The sequence below is a fragment of the Marmota marmota genome, unplaced genomic scaffold, assembly GCF_001458135.2.
Source record: "Marmota marmota marmota unplaced genomic scaffold, marMar, whole genome shotgun sequence".
Classification (NCBI taxonomy): Eukaryota; Metazoa; Chordata; class Mammalia; order Rodentia; family Sciuridae; genus Marmota; species Marmota marmota.
Window position 1 is genome coordinate 69,094,403 of NW_026000026.1, and position 22,543 is coordinate 69,116,945.

The following is a 22,543-nucleotide window of genomic DNA, read 5'->3' on the forward strand; positions in this document are numbered from 1 at the left end:
CCTAATAACATAAAACAGAGACACTATTCAAATTAAAGCCTCAGATAGACCTCAGTATTATTATACCAGGTGATTTCAACACACCTCTCTTACCAGTAGATTGATTATCACACACAAACCCAGTAAAGATTCTTGGGACCTGGAAAATAACATAAATCAAATGGACTTAATAGACATCTATAGAATAGTTCATCAAGCAACAGCTCAATACACTTTCTTCTCAGCAGCTCATAGCTCCTTCTCCAAAATAGACCATATTTTAGGCCACAAAGAAAATCTTAGAAAATACAAAAAAAGATATAATTCCATATATCATATCAGATTATAATAAAATGAATTAGAAATCAACACACACACACACAAAACCCTACAGAAACTACATTAGCACATGCAGACTGAACAACAAACTTTTAAATAATGAATGCATGGCAAAAGAAATTGGGGGAGAAATTTAAAAATAATTAGAATCAAATGAAAGTAGTGAAAAAACATTCCAGTATCTCTGGGGCACTCTAAAGGCAATTCTAAGAGGAAAGTTTATAGCTATTAGTGCCTACATTAAAAAATCAAAAAGATCTGAAATAAACCACCTATAGATGCATCTCAAGGTCCTTGAAAAATAAGAACAAATCAATTCCAAAACCAGTAGAAGGAAGGAAACAAGATCAGAACTGAAATTGATGAAATAAAGAATAAAAAAATACAAAGAATCAATGAAACAAAAAGTTAGCTCTTTGAAAAGATACACAAGATTGATAAGCCCTTAGCCAAACTAACCAAAAGAAAAAGAAGACCAAAATTAATAAAATTAGAGATGAAATTAATAAAATTAGACAAATCACCACAGACATGACAGAAATTCAACAGATCATTAGGGACTAATTTGAAAATTGATACTGCAATAAATTGGAAAACCTGGAAGAAATGAATACATTTAGAGATCCATACAACCTGTCAAAATTGAATCAAGAAAACATAGATAACCTAAACAGACCAATAACTAGCAATGAAATAGAAACACTAATAAAAAGCCTTCCAACAAAGAAAAGCCCAGGACCACATGTATTCTCAGCTAAATTCTACCAGACCCTTAAAGAAGAACTAATATCAATGCTTCTCAAATTATTCCATGAAATATAAAGAAATGGAACACTTCCAAATACATTCTATGAAGCTAGTATCACACTCATGCAAAAAACAGATAAGGACACATCAAGGAAAGAAAACTACAGATTAATATCTCTGATGAACTTAGATGCAAAAATCCTTAATAAAATATTAGCAAATCATATTCAGCAACATATCAAGAAGATTGTACACAATGACCAAGTTGGTTTTATCTCAGGATGCAAGAATGGTTTAACAAATGTAAGTAAACACATACAATTCATCACATAAATAGAATTAAGGACAAAATTATTTAGTCATCTCAGTAGCTACAGAGAAAGCCTTCCACATAAAAACACTGAAGAAACTATGGATAGGAGGAATCTACCTCAACATCATAAAGGCTATATATAAAAAACCAAAGCCAATATTATAGTGAATTAGGAAAAACTGAAAGCATTTCCTTTAAAATCTGGAACAAGACAAGGATGTCCACTCTCACCACTCCTATTTAATATAGTACTAGAAATTCTAGCTAGAGCAGTTAGAAAGGGAAAGATGTAAGAGGGATAAAAATAGGAAAAGAAGAAGTCAAATTATCACTGTGTGCTGATGATATGATCCCATACTTAGAAGATCCAAAAAAGCTCCACCAAAAGACTGCAAGAGCTAATAAACAAATTCAGCAAAGTAGCAGATTACAAAATCAACATACAAAAATCAGTAGCTTTCCTATATACCAATATACTGAGGAAGAAAACAGGAATATAATCTCATTCACAATAATTTCCAAAAATAAAAATAAAATACCTAGGAATAAATCCTACCAAGGAGGCAAAAGATCTCTACAATGAAAATTATAAAACACTGAATAAAGAAATTGAAGAAGACATAAGAAAATGAAATAATCTTTCATATCCATGGTTAGCCAGAATTAAGATTGTTTAGAATGACCATACCACCAAAAGCATTATACAGCTTCAATGTAATCCCAATCAAAATACCAATGACATACTTCACAAAACTAGAAGAAAAAAAAAAAGATCCTAAATTCATTTGGAAGAATAAAAAACCCAGAATAGCCAAAGTAATTCTAAGCCAAAAAAGCAGTGCTGGACTCATCACAATACCTGACTTCAAATTATACTACAGAACCATAATAACTCAAACTGCATGTACTGGCATAGAAATAAATGCATAGACCAATGGTACAAAAATAGAAGACACAAAGATAAACCCACTCAGATACAGTCATCTGAGCCTTAACAAAGGTGCCAAAAACATATATTGGTGCTAGGAAAACTGGCTATCCATAAATAGTAGATTGAAACAACAAGTATCTTTCACCTTACACAAAAATCAACTCAATGGATAAAAGACCTAGGAATTAGACCAGAAATTATGCAACTCCTAGAAGAAAATGTGGAGTCAACACTCCAACATTCAGGCATGGCAACAACTTTCTCAGTACAACCCCTAAAGCTCAGGCCAAGAGTTAAAAAATGGAATGGTATCAGATTAAAAAGCTTCTGCACAGCAAAGAACACAATTAAGAATATGAAGAGAAAACCTGCAGAATGGAAGAAAAAAATCTTTGCTAGCTACTCTTCTGACAGAGGATTAATAATTATAATATATAAAGAACTCAAAAAATTTAACACCAAAAAAACTATTAATAAATGGGAAAATGAAATTTATTTAGACATTTATCAAAAGAAGAAATTTATGAAAAAATGTTCAATATCATTAGGTAAATGCAAATCAAAAATATACTGAGATTTCATCTCACACCAGTCAGAATGAGAGCCACCAAGAATGCAAGCAGTAATAAATATTGGAAAGGATGTGAAGAAAAAGGAACGCTTTTACACTATTGGTGGGACTGTAAAGTAGTACAACCACTATGGAAATCAGAATGGAGGTTCCTCAAAAGCATGAAACCACCATATGACCCAACTATACCCCTCCTCAGTAATATCCTAAAGAATTCAAGTCATCATACTATAGTGATATGCATACTCATGTTTATAGCAGCAAAATTCATAATAGCCAAATTATGGAACCAGCCTAGACTGGTATGTATGTATGTATATATATATATATATATATATATATATATATACACACACACACACACACATACACACATACATATACATACCATATTCTATTTATGGCAGAACAAATTCATATATATATATATATATAAATTTATGGCAGAAAAAATTCATATATATATATATATATATACACACACACATATATATATATAAAATGTATATAAAATGGAATTTTATTCCACCATAAAGAAAAATGAAATTATGTCATTTGCAGAAAAATGGATGGAATTTGAGAATATTATGTTAATGGATAGAACTTGAGGACATTATGTTAAGTGAAATAAGCTAAACTCAGAAGACCACGTCTGGAAGTTAGAGAGGAAAAAGGAAAAGAAAGTTGTGGGGGGAAGGGAGGGGGAAGTCTCATGAAAATCAAAGGGAGAGCAGTAAAGTAGAGGAAAGGGACAAGGTCAGGGAGGAAGGAAGGGAAAGGGGAAATACTGGGAATGATATTGGCCAAACTATATTGTTATATTGGGACATGTCGAAATATGCAACAACAAAGCCCACCATTATGTACAATTATAATGCAGCAATTTAAAAAATATGGGAAAAAAATCTCTCCGTGAAACAGGAATCAAGGTGGGTCCCAAAGAGCACAAACACTCAAAAAGGATGATATCATCCTGTGCAAGCATGTGAAAGACAAGAACTATATCATCTATTTTCTTCAAAATTCCCAAACTGCCACATCTACACACAAAGAGAACATGATAAACTAGACTAGAAGTTCTTTAGGTAAGAACATTATCTTAATTAGGCATATTTGATTTTCCCAATGCCTTACAGACTTTCTGGTATTTACTAAGCACATACTAAATACATGTTTAATTAATTAGTATTGTATTGTCATTGATGTTCTAAAGGTTGAGTAGTTTTACTGAAATTTAAACAAGCAGCTATTAAGTAGATACCTGCTTGTAAGGATAGATTTTTGAGCAGTGCCTGTTTATTAATCACCTCAAGAAGTTTTTTAATTCCCACTTGCTTTAATAAATTTGGTGAGAATAGCTTGTTTACTAGCTTTTTCACAGCCCTAAATCTCTCAAAACAGTTTTTAGTAGGAGAATGTAGCAGCTCTCTGAGTGCTAACCTACTGCTCTTTCCATGTCACTGAAAATAGCCTGGTAATAAATGTCTGTAGCCCAGCAGAAAGCATAAGAATGTCTGAGGATCTTGCTGAAGTACAAACTTCTAAAAACAACCCAGAGATTATCAGTTATTATGCCTAGGGTGTGGTTCAGACAACTTCATTCATAACAATCACTCAAGATGATTCAGATGTAGGTGTATTTCAGTGGCCATTGCCATAATAATATTGTGTCACAACCTGCCACCCCTGACAGCAATAACCATCTTCTCATTCGTGCATCTGCAGAAAAGCTGGAGTTCATCTTAAGTAGGCTGAATCTGGCTGCAAGATATTGACTGGGTCCAGATCTCTCCACATATCTCTTACCCACTTTGAGCCAGCATCTATCTGAGACAGAGTCCTCTCGTTGAGAAAGACAGGAGTACGTGAAAAGGCAAAGCCTACCACTCAAGCACATGCCAAGTCTGCTCATAGCTCAATGCCCAAGAAAGTTCCATGGTCAAGGATAAAATCAAGTAAGGAAGAACATACCACTCTCATGGAATTCTGGTAGGGAGAGTAAATATTTGTCAAACAATAGTCTATCACAAGGTAATACAAAAACTTGTACTTTTAAAAAAGCATTACAGTCTCTTGAACCATCCAGAGAAGGTATTTGCAAGATCAGTTTTTTATTTAGTTATGCAATAAGCATTTATGAATGACTACCAAATGCCAGACAGACAGATAATTAGTTATTGTCTGTCTGTAAAGATGCCTGTCCGGAGATAGATGAGTAAATAGATAATTACAAGGCCATGTGCAAGATATCATAACAAAAGTGACCCAAGATTTATAATTAAAAATCTAAAACAGGCCAGGAAAGCAAAAGATAATGCTCTGAGTGAGCCAGAAATAATAAAGAATCCTTAAAATATAGGAAACACAAGAATCAGAATGTAAAGATGAAATCAAGTTCTAGAGAATACCCTGAAGAAGATTGCTGCAAGTGATGGAAGTGGCTCCTGGAATGTTCCAGACTCACAAGTTGTAGACATGAGAACAAGATGCCTGGAATACCTTCAGCTTAATAACCAGCAAGTCTCAGTCATGACGTTTATTGGCCCAGATTAGGGCACTTATTCACCTTTGGACCATTCTTGTGACACCAACTGGCCCAATGTGGATCACAGTCCCACTGCTGAAGGAAGGAGGTAGAACTCCCAAGGTAGCTGTGGGAGGTGGCTTCCCAAGGGCAAGAGAACTGATGTTCTCCATGATGGAATACTATACAGGTTAAAAGAGAGATGTATGCTGACAGGAAGTACCTTTAAGACACTTGTTGGGTAAAATAAAGAATAGAATATTCTACATAGGGTAGATAATTTGAATAAATGATATATTTCCATTTTTATATCTGAAAAAATATATATGCAAACATTATAGAAATCTACATATATCGACCACCTGACAATAGTTGTTTACCTTGGGGAGGGGACTAGATTAGAGGATGAGGTATTATACAAAGTGACTTTGGGTTTACCTATATTAATTGAGGCTTTCTCCCCTCACTAGTTATCCCTTATCCTGAAGAAAGGTAGCAATAAGAGGTCTAAGGTTCTTTATTTATTTATTTATTTTAAGTACTGGGGATTGAACTCATCCTCATGCATACTAGGCAAGCAATCTACTACCAAGCTATGTGCCCAGTCCCCATTTTTTTTTTAAGTTTAATTTGAGAGATAGGCAGGAGTTGTTCGGGGTGTGGGTGTCCTAAGATGATTCCAAGTGTCTATATGGACAATGGTGCCCCATTCACCAAAAGAAGCAGGGTGTGAGAAAAATAAGTTTGTGGATGATGGTTGAGATCATCTTTGGTCATATTAATTTGAGGGGCACTTGTATAGCATCCAGGTAAAGATGTCCAATGGAAAACCTGGGCTCTATACTGAAGTTGCCTTTCTCTGTCCAGGGAAAATTTCCAACATTTTATTAAACTTTTATAAAAGGAAACAGTCCACAGGAAACAGAATATTTAGTGCTTAGTAATTTACCAAAGGACAGGCAGTCCAAGAGGAGTGGTTTGTGCTGGGACCTAGGATTTTAACTCACCTAGCTTTCTCTAATAAATTCTACCTTCTTGTTTCCTTAGCCAGAATGACATTGTTAACCATGTAATTTGTTCAAAAGAGACTGAACTTTTACCCCTGGGGAGTTAAAACAGAAGGTATACAGAGAGGTGTTTAGGTGTATAGGTTGCCTTCTGTGCATGGGTTTTACCTGGCAAGGATTGCTGGAGAGAGATAAAGGAACCCTCACCATCTTCAAGCTGAGGTCCTGTCTGGCCTGAACCTCAGCTCCCAAAGACCCACACTTCAGACCTGACCTCCACAACACCATTTCTGCCACCTGCTTGTACTACCTTCTCTTTCATCTGCTTCAAGATTCAGAGTTGGAAGCAGCAACAAGCAGTGAAAATACAGACTAATGGCCTTAACCCTTGATGGCAATGATGTTCTGACTCCCCTGGGAACCGAAGTCTGCACCTGGCACTTCAGTCCAAGGAGCAAAGGAAGACAAAAGAGCCTTTCACCGGGATCATTCTTTTTCCTCGCTCTGAAAAGGGGAAGCCTGGGATGAGGGAAACTTCCCTCTCCCACAACAAAAGCTGAAAACTTAAACCCACCTTATGACTGACCACCAGCCTTTCAGGAAAATCATTCCCTCTTTGTCTCTGTGTTTCACAGCTATTGGAACTGGATTGTTCAAAGAAATACCTGACCTTGTTTGTTAGATGAGAAACAGAAAATGCTGACCCTGGATTCTTTTATTTACTCCTGCTGCTAACCTAGCAGCACTGCAGAATCCCAGACACTTCAGCAGCTTTAGCCAGGCTGGGGGTACACAATAATGAATGCATAAAAAGCTCCTTGACAGGAGCCCTCTCTGCCCTCCCAGCTCGATGCTCAGTGGTGAAAAGGAGAAAGGGAGGCCATTAGCAAGGAGTAAGCACAAAATGAAGTGGTTTGGAGGCGTGCTGAGGGAAAAGCCAATTTCAGCCAATGCCATTTGACCTGCTGGTACTGTTTCCACTCAGAATGTGTTTTTGTTTGCTTCTGTTGCTTTGTTTTGTTGTCTGGGTTCTGCCATTGGTTTTTGTCAGAGGAAGAAAGTGAGCTCCAAAAAGATAGAGGGGATATCTTGTTCATCTCTAGGATTTAGCATGGAACATAGAATAGGTGGGATTTAAAGAGGTGCAGATTTTGGAAAGGGCATCTTACAGAAATATGAAAAGAAAATGCCTTGTATTTTCAATTTGCAGGAAAGAAACATCGGTTTGAAGGTGTAAAGAGACTTATTTAAAACACAAAGCTCATCAATAGTAGTGTCTTTGGAGGTAAGCAACAGAAAATAGCTCTGACATTTTTAACGTAGGAGGAAATTTTTGAGATGTCCTATATTTAATTATGAAGACCTGGAAAATGTAAAGGAGAGCTGGGTAGGTTAATCAGTGAATGAGCTACAGGATTGGAAAAAAAAAAAAAAAAACAGAAAACAAGCCAGGTGTGGTGGTGTACACCTGTAATCTCAACTGCTCTGGGGTCTGAGGTAGGAGGATCACAAATTCAAGGCCAGGCTGGACAATTTATGAGACCCTGCCTGGAAATTTAAAAAAAAAAAAAATCTTAAAAAAATTTTAAGGGTTGAGGATGTACCTCAGTGGTAAAATATGGCTGGGCTCAATCCTCAGTATGCAAAACAAAAACCTAAGAAGGAAGGAAGACAAGCTCACATTCTTGATGCTCAAATGACCCCCTAGGTGCCACTGCATCCTGCTTACAACTTCAGCCACTGCAGAAACAACAATGACTTTTCCAACTGACACCGCCCTAACCCAACACTTTTCCCACTTCACATAATGTTGCCTCTCTTATGGCTCCTTTCCCCAAATTTTCACTGTAAAATACCCTGGATTCTTAGATTTTTTCAGACATTTTCCCAACTGTTACCTGGGCCTTACTGCTGGGAGCTAGTTCTTTTTGGTTAACACCTACAATCAATGGCTTAATGAACCCTATTATTTCAGAGATCTCTTAGTCTCTAGAGTTTTGGTTCAATAACCAAACAAAATGTCATTTGTTGGAGGGACATTGGGATGCACAAAGGATGAGAATCTAGAAACCCAAGTCAAAACCAGGATAAGAGTTAGAACAGATATAAGGGTGGTAGGGATGACTCACCCATCCCACCAAGGACTCAGTTCACTCCAAAGTTTGTTCCTGCTCTTGCTGGAACAAGATCGTAGAATGCTGGAAGTATGAGATTGACTAAGCTCAGTTCCACATTGGGCAAGGCACTCTCTCCAAGGTTGCAACCCCCTCAAGTCTATATACAGTGGAGGAAAAGTCAGTCCCTCACAGGAAGATGGAGTGCCATTAGAAAGCAAGGACAGGTGCGAACAACAACAACAAAATCAAATATCCATTCCAGAGAGACAGGGTTCAAGCTCATATTCATTTGGTGCCAAAGTTTGCACTCTTAGACTATGTCAGCGTGAAGTGAGCAGTGGTTCTCAATCAGTGGTGATTCAGTCATTTGGTAATGTCTGCTACAGCTGGGAGGAGGTACTAATGGTATCTAGTGAATAATGTCCAGAAATGTTGCTAAAAATCTTATAATTCTCAGAACAGCCTCCTCAAAAAAGAATTATTCAACCCAAGATGTCAGTAATGTTCCAAGGTTGACAATCTGTGGTATAAGCAAAAATCAGGAATTAAGATATCATATAGGTTTAAGAAAATGTAAATTATTTTTGGAAGCATAATTACATAAAGAAAAGCAAAAAGCAAATGTTGCAAAAGAACTTTGAAAAATTATATATATACATGACATCAGGGCAGATTTTATGGGGCCTTGAATGCTAGGTTAAGTTTTCTAGACTGGATTAAATAGGATTGGCTGTTTCTTAGCCCACAATGATATCTTAATTGCCTCTGGGCCTGGCATGTCTATTTATTTTGAAGTTTATTTCTAGAAGAACTTTGGAGCAAATGACATGAGGCTGCCAATGATAAGACTCCCTCACGTCCCCCATCCTGGGCACACTGTCAGTGGTTCTCAATCAGTGGTGATTCTGTCATTTGGTAATGTCCAAATGACGTTTTGGTAATTCCCAAAAGTTTTGCTTCTGTGTGGTTTCTTACACATCTTGCTATATAATATTGGAAGTCATTGCTTCTTCGAGTAGGTGCTCCCGCTAAAGAAATTAACACTATTTTCAACATTCTTCCAAATCATATAGCTACCAAATAGTCTATATTCTTTCCAGAACAATCTGTTGTAAAATTAACATATTTTGCTGATTCATATTTCTTTATATCTGAAATAATCAAGATTCACTTACAATCAATAGTGTATGATAGTTTAATGGATAGTCATTTTTTTCTTTCTTAGGACTCTATAAAACCAATGACACTTTAAATTCAATGAAATAGGATGTGTTTATTTTTCTCCCATTGTCATTGGTTAAATTTTATTCACACTCACTTACTGCTCTTGGCATTGAATTTGGGTATTAGTGTTGAACCCTGACAGAATGCTAAGAACCATACAAAATATCATGATGGAACTGGCCCCTCTCTGCCATCATTATTTTATAATTAGAATTACAGCTCTCACATTGAACAGAAGAGGTTTTGTAACCACGCAACCATCTCCCCAGTGGGAACATCCAGGGCCTGCCCCCAATGAAATGTTTCATGTGTTTCAAAGCTTCTTTAAAGAGTATGTGAAAGAAACATTCATTCAGGTTGAATTGCCTTGGCATACGCTTTGGGGCTGTTCTTATTTTATACAGGCATCCTCGGTGCATCATTAGATATAATTTTATTTGTACAAAGGAAATGGAGTAAAATTTTCTTCTACATCCCTTCTCTATTTCTCATCTTTATCCTCTAGCAGGACTTCCCCCTTCCCACTCTCATCACCATATATTAGTAGGATTAATATGTAATGAGATCCACCCTCCTGCAATGCATCAGCCTACGAAACAAAGGCATAAGTAAAATGAAAGAAGGAGAATGAGGAGATGAATAGGGGTGAAGCTTAAGCAACTGTGAATTTCCAGGAAATATTTATGAGCTCATTTAAATACTAATGAGCTGGTAGTCTGACAGCAGAGAGAAGACTAAAACACCGGAGCACAACATCTCAGCTGGGCCGTGGGTTGTCTTGTGTCTACACAAGCTGTACAGTAGAATGGCCACATTTTATGCCTCCTGCCGAGCAGGCATTTCCAAATGCTGTTAAGTGAGAAATTGACATTTCCTCACTGATTTCAATTTTTTTATTTCCACTATAGTACTTAACAATCTGTTTAACTCCCATGTTGAAAAAGATATGGAGGGCCCAAACATAAAAACCACTTCACCCAAATCTTTTATTGAAATGACTACTATTTTAGGAATGACTCTCTTGATTTTCTTTTTCTGTCCCCTTTAAGAATCCACCAAATCACTTTTGGCAAGATCCTAGATAGCACCATGAATGATGTCTCAGGAGTATAATAAGAGGTAATTCATCTGAAAAATTCTCCTGCCGCAACTGACTACAGAAAAATACATCAGTTGCCTATGGGTTAGAAAAGATAAAAACACTTGCTACTATAATAAAACAAATTTAACTTCCAAAGAGCTTTTTACATATATTGCCCTAGGCATGACAATCTGCTGACTTGATCCAAAATAAACAACTGGCTTTTGTATTTCTAAATCATATCTCAAAGTTCCATACTCAAAAATTGTTGTTAGGGCTTATTTAGCTGGAGTTTCTTTCTTTCTTTGAGGGGGGATATTTTTTCTCTTATAAAGATGCTAAATATTAGGCAAGGAGGAAAAATCATAGGATCTCTGGAAAATTAGTCATCCTTAGAATTAGGGAGCTTTAAACCCCAAAAGTTAAACAACAGCGACTCAGGTCACATCATCCAGAAACTATGCACAAGTGTGTTGTGACCCCAAGGATGTGGCAGTAGCAGGGCTGGGGCACAAATGAGGCAAGCAGGCACTCCTCTCAAGTACAAAACATATGGTGACATCAAAACATCCAGTAATCGATGTAAATGCTAAAAGATCAAAATTAATGCAAAAGTCAGATAATGTGAGGTCTTCAGCTTTGTTCATTTTGCTCACGATTGTTTTGGTATTCAGAGTCTTTCATGGTTGCATATGAATTTTAGGGTTATTTTTTCTATTTCTCTACAGAATATCGTTAGACTTTTTGTAGGGATTACTGTGAAACTGGAGATTGCATAATGTAGATATTTTAACACTATTAATTCTTCTAATCCATGAACACAGAATGTTTTTCCATTTATTTATGTTTTATTCTATTTCTTTCATCAATGTTTTATAGTTTTTCAGTGTGTGAGTCTTTCACCTCCTTGGTTAAATTTATCCCTAATTTTTTTTCTTCAATATTAGGGATTGAACCTGGGGGCACTCTATCACTGAGTCACATCCCAGACTTTTTTTTTTTTTTTTTTTTTTAATTTTGAGATAGTATCTTGCTAAGTTGCCCAGGCTGGCCTCAAACTTGCAAGCCTCCTGCCTCAGCATGCCAAGTAGCTGAGAATACAGGAATATGCCACTCTGCCCAGCTTTTTAAATTAATTCATTAGTTCTAACACTTTTGTGATGTAGTCTTTAGGGTTTTCCATAGATCAGATCATATTGGCTGCAAACAGGGCACTTTAACATTTCCTTTCTAATTTGGATGCCTTTTGGACAAAGTTGCCAAAGCGCATAATAGGGAAAGAACAGTCTTGTCAATAAATGGTGTTGGGACAACTGGACACCTACATGCCAAAGAATGGAATTAGACCCTTATCTCACACCATATACAAAAATCGACTCAAAATGGATTAAAGATTTAAAAGTAAGACATAGGACTATAAAGCTACTAGAAGAAAATACGGAGCAGCAGGGGACATTGATTTTTTTTAATATGTATGACATTGATTTTTTTAATATGTATCCAATAAATATGTATAGTTGTTATTTGCCAATAAAAAAGAAATAAACCTTTTTTAAAAAAAAAAAACTTATTCTGTTTGTTTGGGAATCTATATTCCAAAGTGATAATCAGAAATACAATATGTCACATGTAATGAGCCCAAGGGCTCATCACTGTATTATTATCAACAGTAAGAAATTGAAACATCCTAGATGTTCAAACTTAGAAGAAGCATTAAGTAAATCATGGCTCAGCTGTATGATGAAATATTTGCATCATTAATACAGTGGAAAAGCTAAAGAAATAAGAAGCATCACTTAGAATATAGGAAACAAAAGTGGTTCAAACATTAATATTGCTTACTATCTCAGTTAACAAGAATTTAGAAGGTAGGAGAAAAGGCAGAGTTGACCTCTAACAAAGACTGCTTGTTGTCATCCAATGTTCATTATATCTGACTTAGGAAGTAAACCTTATTGCCTGAGAATGTCAGGGCAACAAGAGGGAAGGCATCAGGATCTCTGACACCAAGAAGGACCACATTTGCTCTGGAACATTACTGCTAGAGTGCTTTAACAGGAGAGTGAATTAAACTGCTATTAAGCCACTGTTATTCTGATTTTTCTAATACATACAGCTGAACCTAAAAAATGCAAAAAAAAAAATCCATGATGAACCAAACAACAATATTTTAAATAAAAGCTGAATCCAACAATGCCATGCCATGTCGTATTAGAGCCCAAGACAAAAGGAAAAGTGAGCCCCCTATTTATAGGTTTTTATTTCTTAATTTTTTCAAGAACTGTATTTTGAATATATTATTGATAGTTCTGCTTCCATTAAAACCAAGAAGGTAAAATTACAAAAAAAACAACTTCTGTTTGAAATATAAGTAAACTCTTTAAACTTAAAATAATATTGTGACATTGTGAGTTCAACTTTTCAATATTTTCAAGTACTTGAATGTTCTGATAAGAACTCTCCTCTAGTGAGGTTACACAGAGTTAGCCCAAAAGATGTGTAAAGAAACCAAACTGAAGGCTATGTTAAGATCAAGGGTGTTCTGCTCGTCTATGACTGCATTTCATTTTATATGCCACATTTGTGGCCCACTGAATTTGGATGCGATATTATAATAAATAATCTACCTTGTCTCTTTTTAAAAAAAAAAATTTAAAGTTGTTGATGGACCTTTATTTTATTTATTTGTATGTGGTGCTGAGAATTGAACCCAGTGCCTCATGCATGCTAGGCAAGTGCTCTACCACTGAGCCAGAACCCCAGCCCCTCTACCTTCTCTCTTAAAAAAAATATTTTGTGGGGTGCTGGAGACTGAGCCCAAGTATGCTTTACCACTGAGCTCTATCCCCATTCCTTTTTAAATTTTTTATTTTGAAACAAAATCTCAAGTTTCTGCGACTAGCCTTGAACTTGCAATCCTCCTGCCTCAGCCTCCCAAGTCACTGGGATTACAGGTGTGTGCCACCACACTCAGCCAATCCATCTTCCTTAATGAAGAAAATGTATGCTCACGCATCCAGAAGTCCAGAAGAAGAGTGGCTGCAAGGTATTTAATTCAACATACAATGACACCAACCAGGACTCCAGTTTCTTCATCTTCCCATTCTGCCAAACACAGCATTTGGCTTTGTCTTTAGCTGCCTCCTCTCAACAAGTAAAAGTTGGCTACTTTGGTTTCCAGAGTCCCATGAAAAGCTAAAAACACCCACAAAAGAAAATAAGAGAGATTTCCCCCTCTTTCGGCCTTATCATAAGAATGAAAGTGAACCAAAAATTTGGTTCTTGTCCCTAGTGCCAACCCAAATAATGAAGACAAGATTTTGAGAAAAAAGAAATAGAAGTTTTATGGATTTGCTAGCCAATAAGGAGAATAACAGACTAATGTCTCAAAAACTACTGTCCCATACACAAAGGGAAAGAAAGAGCCTCTCAAAAGGAAGTTCAGGACTGGGTTCCACATGTGAGTACTATGATTCATGTCCAGATGGTGATCTTGAGATAGTCCTTGCTCAGATCTGCAGGCACCACCAGTTCCCAGATCTGGATTCCTTCATGCTTGTGGTCATGGGGCTGAAGAACAGGAAAATATGGCCTAGGGTGGGAAGAATGTTCATCTTACTTCCCCTGTAGTTAGAGAGGAGAAGAAGGAGAGAAGGAAGAAAGAGAAGAAGAGGGGGGGAAATCATGTAAGTTTTATACTCAAAGCATGAAATGGACCGTAGTACAAAAAGAAAACTTTCTCATTAGCCTTTCAGCAGATCTTTTCCGAGTCTCATTGAGTAGAGCTAGGTCACATGCAACAAACTCCTGAGATGGGAAATAGGATGATGACTATAGATTTAAGTTAACTAAGCTTTACCCCAAGACATATGAAGGAGAGATAGCTACCCAAGCTAAGTTAAAACTTTACTAAAAAGAATATGGAGAAATAGCTGTCACTGGAGGAGGCCAGTAGTGACTCTACAATGCCAATAATTGGTGGTCAGGCATTGGGTAGAAAATGTATCACTGGGGCCTGGGGGTGTGGCTCACTGGTAGAGCGCTCCCCTAGCATGTGCGAGGCACTGAGTTCGATCCTCAGCACCACATAAAAATAAATAAAATAAAGGTATTGAGTCAAACTACAACTAAAAAACATATTTTTAAAGAAAATGTATCACTGATATTTGTGTCAGGCTTAACATTCATCAGTACAGAAATGGCCATTCTATTGTGTAAGACAAGTTGCAAAAATCTTCAATGAAACAATATACTTCCCAACTGGCAGTAGGATAAATTCCAAATAGATAATACAATTAAACATGAAAACTTTACTACTATTAAATGAGCACACTGGAGAACTCTTTTATCATTTTGCAGTAGATGCCTTTCCAAATATGACTCAAAAACCAGAAGCCATAGAGGAAGAAAAGTAGCTTGGCATGAAAATACCAGAAGGAAAGTCAAAAGGTTATTGATTAACTTGGGGTGTGGGGTTGTAACTCATATCACAGACAATCAGCTAATCCCTATTGTGAAAGAGATCCTAGAAATCAGTAAGAAAGAATCCATAAATATAAAATAATATAGAATGACAAGCAAAGAATTTGAAATTCAACTCACAAGAAAATCCCATAAATATTCCTTAAACACATGAAAAGTTTTTCAATTTCAGCTCATTGATATTAAGAAAAATGAATAGTTTTCAGGGTGTAATTCAGTGGTACACCATGTGCTTACCAGTCTCCAACATCAAAAAAAGACAGAAAAAATTGAATATTATAACTACCCCCAAAGAACTATTTTTAGCTATCTGGCAAAAATCCCAAAAATTTGACATAGTTTAGAGAAATAGTCACTAGCACAAGATCTAGAGAAAATATGATTCCTATGTAGGACAATTTAGCAATGTATGTTAGACACCCATACATTTTAATTTGTCAGTTTTGTTTCTATGAATGTACCCATGGATTCCACAGATTTTACATTCTACATTCTCTATGTATTTGATTATATGCAAAAACATTTTCAGGACTTTTTTTTTTTTTTTGTGGTAATGAGAATTGAACCCAGGGGTGCTTTACCACTGAGCTACACCACAGTCCCTCTTATGTTTTGAGACAGGGTCTTGTTATGGCCCCTAGCCTGGCCCTGAATTTTCTATCTTCCTGCTCAGTCACCCAAGTAGCTGAAATTACAGACATCTACCAGCTGACATGGCTAGGACTAATATTTAACTGATGCACATGTGATCCAACTCGTTAGTTCACGTCCTGTATTCATCCTAAAACACTGACGTTCATGCTGTACTTAAATTGGAAATTTTAAAATATTATTCCTTTACATATGGAGAAGACTACTCTTTGCAGAAAAGTATTGAAGATAGTCCAAATAGCAATAATAGTATACTTGTTAAATAAATTATGGTGATTATTAAAATAAAAGAATATGCTGCTCTACAAAAGAGCATATCTTATTCTGTTTTGTCTGCTATAACAAAATACCATAGTCACGGCAGATGTCTGTGTCTGCTGAGGGCCTGCATCTCACTCTAGCCTCACATGGCAGAGTGTAAGGGCCTCTCCTGGACCCTTTCAAAGGACACGAATGCTACTTTTGAACCCTCTTCCCCCATGACCTCATCACCTCCCAAAGGTATCACCACCTTGGGGGTAAGATTCATACATGAATTTGGGAGCAGGAGGACACGAACATTAAGATAACAGCAAATACAATACATACCTGTACGCACTTGTGTAAGATCTCAAAAACCTCAGAGTAAGCTTTTTATAAAATTCAAGATGTAAATCAGTATGTAAAAAATTTTAACTTTTGTATAGAAAGAAAGGAAAAGCAAGTATCCATAATTCCATTTTCTTATAAAAACGAACTGTGAAGGAAACAGAAGAAAATACTTACAGTGGTTTCCTATTTGGGACGATGTGGAAGATGAAAGATAGGGATAAAAGAAAATTTTTTCACTATATAATTTTTACTTTTGTTTTCGAACTATGTTAATGTACTTTAAAATCTACAATGGTTTACTATTGCCTATGTGCAAATTCAAAATTCTTGACTTTCAAGACAAATTAACTTTTCCACAGTTAATTCCTACTAATTGGTCTCTACCTCCACTCTCACCATACACACCGCCCTCCCTAGAACCTAAAATTAATCATGATTAACAGTTTTCAGTCCAGGAAAAATATAGTAGGCATGTGGTACATTTATATTACACATGCATATGACTTTAAACTTTACATATATATGATCACTTTTTAAATTTATTATATATCTGTGAGAATCTTCAACATCATGAATTTTTCTATTTATTTTATAAATGTAATTTTTTAATCAGTACATACTTAGTTTTTAGTGGTGAGATAATATCCTATCACATAGGGATTGAGGATACAACTAAATAGCAGAGTATTGCTTAACATTTGCAAGGCTGTGGGTTCAATTCCCTGCACACTATCAAAAAATAAAATTTTATATATATATAAATGGATACATGGACATGGATACATCATAATTTAGCTTTGTTATTTCTCTTGCTGGACATTTAGATTGTTTCTACTATAGTTTTTGTTAATACACACAATGCTGCAATAAATTTCTTGGCATATTTTTTCCATAATATAAAAGTAAAATTATTAGGCCAAGCTGTGTGCATTTAAAAATTTGATTGATGTTATCAAATTGCCTCCATAGACATTATAACATCATACTTTGTTCAAACACTCCTCTATCTAAAGTACTCCTTTCCTCACTCTCTCACCAATATTGACTTAGAAATTTTACAGTTGCCTGATAGGCAAAAAGTATTCTTTTATGCTTAATTTGCATTTCCTTAATTTTAAGAATAAGCACCTTTTTAAATGTATAGAGGGACTTATACTTTTTTCCATGAATTATTTTATTTTTATTGAATCAAATTAAACCATATTTCATGTTATGATCCCAGGGTTTAGGTTGTATTTAGAAAGGCTTGTCTACTTCCACATAATACAAAAATTTTCCACCATTTTCTTAGTCTATTAAAGATTTTTAAATGTTTAAATATTTAATCCATCTGGATTGAGGGAGAGGGATAATATTTCCTGAGAGGTAACACTGTACTTTAATTTTTCCCAAACAGTTCCCTGAATAATATATACCTTCTTCATCAATTAGAATTACAAAATACATTATATACTAAATTCCTCTAGACATACGGTCTTGTTCTGAATTCTCTGTTCAGTTTTATCCATCAACTAGCTCTTCTCCCCCAATACCACACCATTTATATTACTATAGATTTATAGCAAGTTTTTCATCTGATAAGGCTGGTCCCCACTTCATACATCTTTCTCCCTTCACCCAAAACATTCTCAACAATTTTAGCACATTTAATTTTCTAGAAGATCATACAGGTTTATTTGAGAGAAATTATATTTTTGTAATATTGAGCCTTTCTGATTCTAAGTACAGTACTCAGAATATCACTGGTGACAGTGTCATTTGGTAAATCTGAGAGCAGATCTTTGTGGACATTTTCAACTGGATTTGTTGTGCGAGACATCTGAACTGAGAATGTAACTGAGCATTTCTCTCCTTTTTTGTGTAGACATATGAGAATTATGTGGGTATCAGGAAAACTGAGCCTAAGGCAAAAAAAATAAAAGATGAACAGTCCTTCCATACCCTTCAGGAAATTTTTAAATAGAAAAATTAATTATTCACATCCTGTCCACAGTGAGAGCAATGGGGCTCCAGCCACAATCAACACTGCTGTTCATGTGTGCTGTAGGCTGCAAGCGTCTGGGGTGTAGAATTCCTGGCTCCTGGCCACAACCAATAGAGGAATAAATGCCATTTAATTCCACCCAGCTGTTCTGGGGCCTTCCCTGGGTGGGTCTGATGAAGGGTGTTTCATTCAATTTACAAGAAAAAAAAAATCCATCCCTCTATTGCTTGGCACACCACCAGACTTGCTAGGACTTTCCAAACACCCCCACTGTGGAGAAGAAACCACCAAGAACACTCATATCGTGGACCAAATCCAACCCAAGTTGTCCACTGGGGGCTCTGCCAGTTCACTGCAGTATTCTAAGCTTGCACTCTATTTTATACCAAAAAAAAAAACAACAAAAAAAAAAACCACAGTGCTTTGTGTTCAGTATAAATTTTTGATAACAAAGAAGGTTAAAATATATATTTTTACATACTTAAATAAATAAAGCAGTGGAAAATATTAAATATAAATTATGCTTTATATGAAATTTTAGATTATTAGTAACTACATATAAATTATATATGCAATTATACTTTACAGGTATCTTTTTCTGACCCATGTAAATTAGTGTAATGGAAGAGAATGTAGTGTTCCTAATTAAAAACCAACAACAAAAAAAAACTTTTGCTTGACTGTAGGCTACCAAATTGATGTGTCATACATATATGTATTTAGGTGGCAAAAAAGCAATTTCAGTTTCTGCAAAGAATAGTCATTTCGCCATCATATAATTGCAATATGTGGCTCAAAATCATCCTCTTTGGAAAACAAATAAATGCAAGATCATGGTTTGCTTTTTTGTTGTTTTATTTCATTTTAATATTTCCAGGGACCTCAACATTGCCAAACTCAATATTGCTATGGCCATTATTATACCCTTCTCCTTCAGTCCTTTCAATGGTTTTTAAAGTATTTAATGTCCCATAATAAATTCCTACCTGCTTTAAATACTTAGAGTTGTTCTATTTCCTTTATTAAATAAACCCTGATACAGAAACTCTTCAAAGACTTCCTAAGTTTCCCTAAATTTAAATCTATACTCTTTTTTTAAGAGAGAGAGAGAGAGAGATAATTTTTTAATATTTATTTTTTTAGTTGTAGGTGGACACAACATCTTTATTTTATTTTTTTATGTGGTGCTGAGGATCAAACCCAGCGCCTCGTGCATGCCAGGCGAGCGCATTACCGCTTGAGCCATATCCCCAGCCCTAAATCTATACTCTTGGTAATGAAGCACCAGCAAGAAGAAAATTAAAGAGAGAGAGAGAGAGAGAGAGAGAGAGTTTAGTATATGTAAGCCACTTCCTTGTAAATAGTTTGATTCTAGATTGATTAGAAGACATTATCATCATTATAATAGTATATTTATTTTTGTGCATGCATAGTCATTATTTCATTTAATCCTTATAGAAACTCCATCTTACAGAAGAGAAACCCAAAGTTTAGAGAGGTTAAGAAATGTTTGTTTGACAACATTGTAGAAGACAGAATAATGCCACCCACTCTCTAAAATGTCCATGTCTGTGAATATGTTACCTTCCGTGGCAAAGGGACTGTAAAGATATGATTAAGGATATTGAGAAGCAGAGATTGTCGTGAATAACCCAGGTGAGCCCTATGTCAGCATAAGTCTCTTATAAGAGGGAAGCCTGTTGGTCAAAAGAGGAGGAGACCTGACAACTGAATCAGAGGTCATAGGGATAGGAGATTTGAAAATTCTCTGCTCCTAGCTTTGAAGATGGAGAATGGCAACACCAGCCAAGGAATGCATGTAACCTCTAGAAGCTAGAAAAACAAGGAAAAGGATTTTTCCCTAGAGCCTCCAAGAGGAACATAGCCCTCATGACCCATTTTAGATTTCTGAACTGCAAGAAATTGTGTAAATGTATAAACCAGTTTGTGTTGGCTTATCCACTGAATCGTGGTAATTTGTGACAGCAGCAATAGGAAACTAATGCGAACATTTATTGGGAGTCAACCATGTGGTGTTGATATATGTAGAGGTTATAAGACTAAGCACACTTACCAGGGTTAAGTAGAAACAAGACCCATATCCAGGCCAATCCAGCATAGGAGCCAGTGCCCTTAACACTATTCTCTGCTGCCCACCATGCTAAGCTCCAGGTGAATGCCTGGGCTTGAACCCATTTTTATTCCAATTAAGGGATCTAACAAATCTTATTTCTAACTGGCTACTGACATATTAACATAAAACATGTTTTCAAAAATTGTAGAGGCCCTGAAGATTCTTCTTCTTTTAAGGGTCACTGTTATTTTCTGCAAAGGTTTTTTCCCCCAAGTGTGTTTATAGACTGGTGGTTCTCAATTCTTTCCTACACTTAGGAGCTTGTTAAAATGTCCAGCCTCCACAGTTCTAATTCCAAATGTTTGAATGAGGTCAGGGGTGTACACTTTCACATGGTTGCTGATTCTGAGATAGGCAGAATGAGAAATACTCTTGAGAAATAACCTTGTAGGCAGTTACAATAGAGCCCTTGCTTTCTGATCCCTCCAAGACAGTACTTCCTAACATTCCAATTGCCTTAGTCCCAGCAGAGTTTGAAGCAGATGCTTTTTTCCCTGACTACACGTTTTGCAATGGCATTAAAAAAAAAATCACTGAACCCTACAACAACTAATAATCAGAGGTTGTACGGTTTTATGTTTTCTTTGTGGGACATTAACGCTGAGTTGTCTTTTTAATATTATCATGGATAGGGCTGGGGTTGTGGCTCAGTGGTAGAGGGTTAGCCTACTCATGTGAGGCGTTGGGTTTGATCCTCAGCACCACATAAAAATAAATAAATGAAATAAGGGTATTGTGTCTAACTACAACTAAAATATATACATATATAATCATGGATATTGTAGCTTTTTTTCAAGTCATACTGAAACTATCAATGCATTTAAACATGTCCAGATAGACCCCAGTATGATTTGATATTTTTAAGGCAATTTAAATTCTGTTATAGATCGTTTCACTGAAATTGCCACTGACTGAACTGTGGTTTAAGAAATTCCTTCTAGGTGACAGCTCAGAAACCAATTTCACTTCACTGAAAGCAACAGATTGCACTGGCTTCCTGTAGATATTTACAATACTTCCTCAAACCAGAGAATTTCACTGCTGTAAAGAACACTCTAGAGACTATCTGTCCCAGCCCCAACATTTTGCAAATGAGGAGAATGAGGTTCAAAAGAAATAATTTGTCTAAAGCTACATAAGTAATGAAGAGGTAGAAGTGAGACTAGTGAGTATTTTCCTGATCCATTCAGAAGCTCAGCATCAGATCTGGGGCATAGCTCATTTGCCTAACATGCATGAGACCCTGGGTTTGTTCCCCAGCACTGAAAAAGAAAAAGGTTGGTGTCACCACAATTTTATTTGTAAATATTCTTCATGGCATTTTTTATCACTTCCAGTGTGAGTCAATATCCAATGTAAAATAGTGTGGAGAAGATAAACTCAAAATACTCAGATTATCATTTTGTTCTTTTCTTTTTTGAAATAGTAAGTTCAAAATCCCTTTTACATTGACCCCAACTTCTTTTTAAAAAAAATATTTTTAGTTGTAGAGGAACACAGTACCTTCATTTTATTTATTTATTTTTATGTGGTGCTGAGGATTAAACCCAGTGCTTCACACGTGCTAGGCAACTGCTCCACCACTGAGCCACCACCCCAGCCCTGACCCCACCTTCTTTCCCCTCAGTAATAATTATTCAAAATAGAACCACTAAGGACTAGAAATTTTTGTGTGGATATCTACATTATTAGCCTTATTCAGACAATTCTTCCATTCAAATAAAAACAATGGCAATGGGTGGTGGTAGAGAAGCCTGAAGCACTAGCCTCCCTGTGTTTAGTGTTCTGTTGAGCATATCACATCTAGCTCTAACCCCAAATCCTCTCTGCCTTAGCCCTTATGCAATAGTTGCACGTAAGTTACTCAA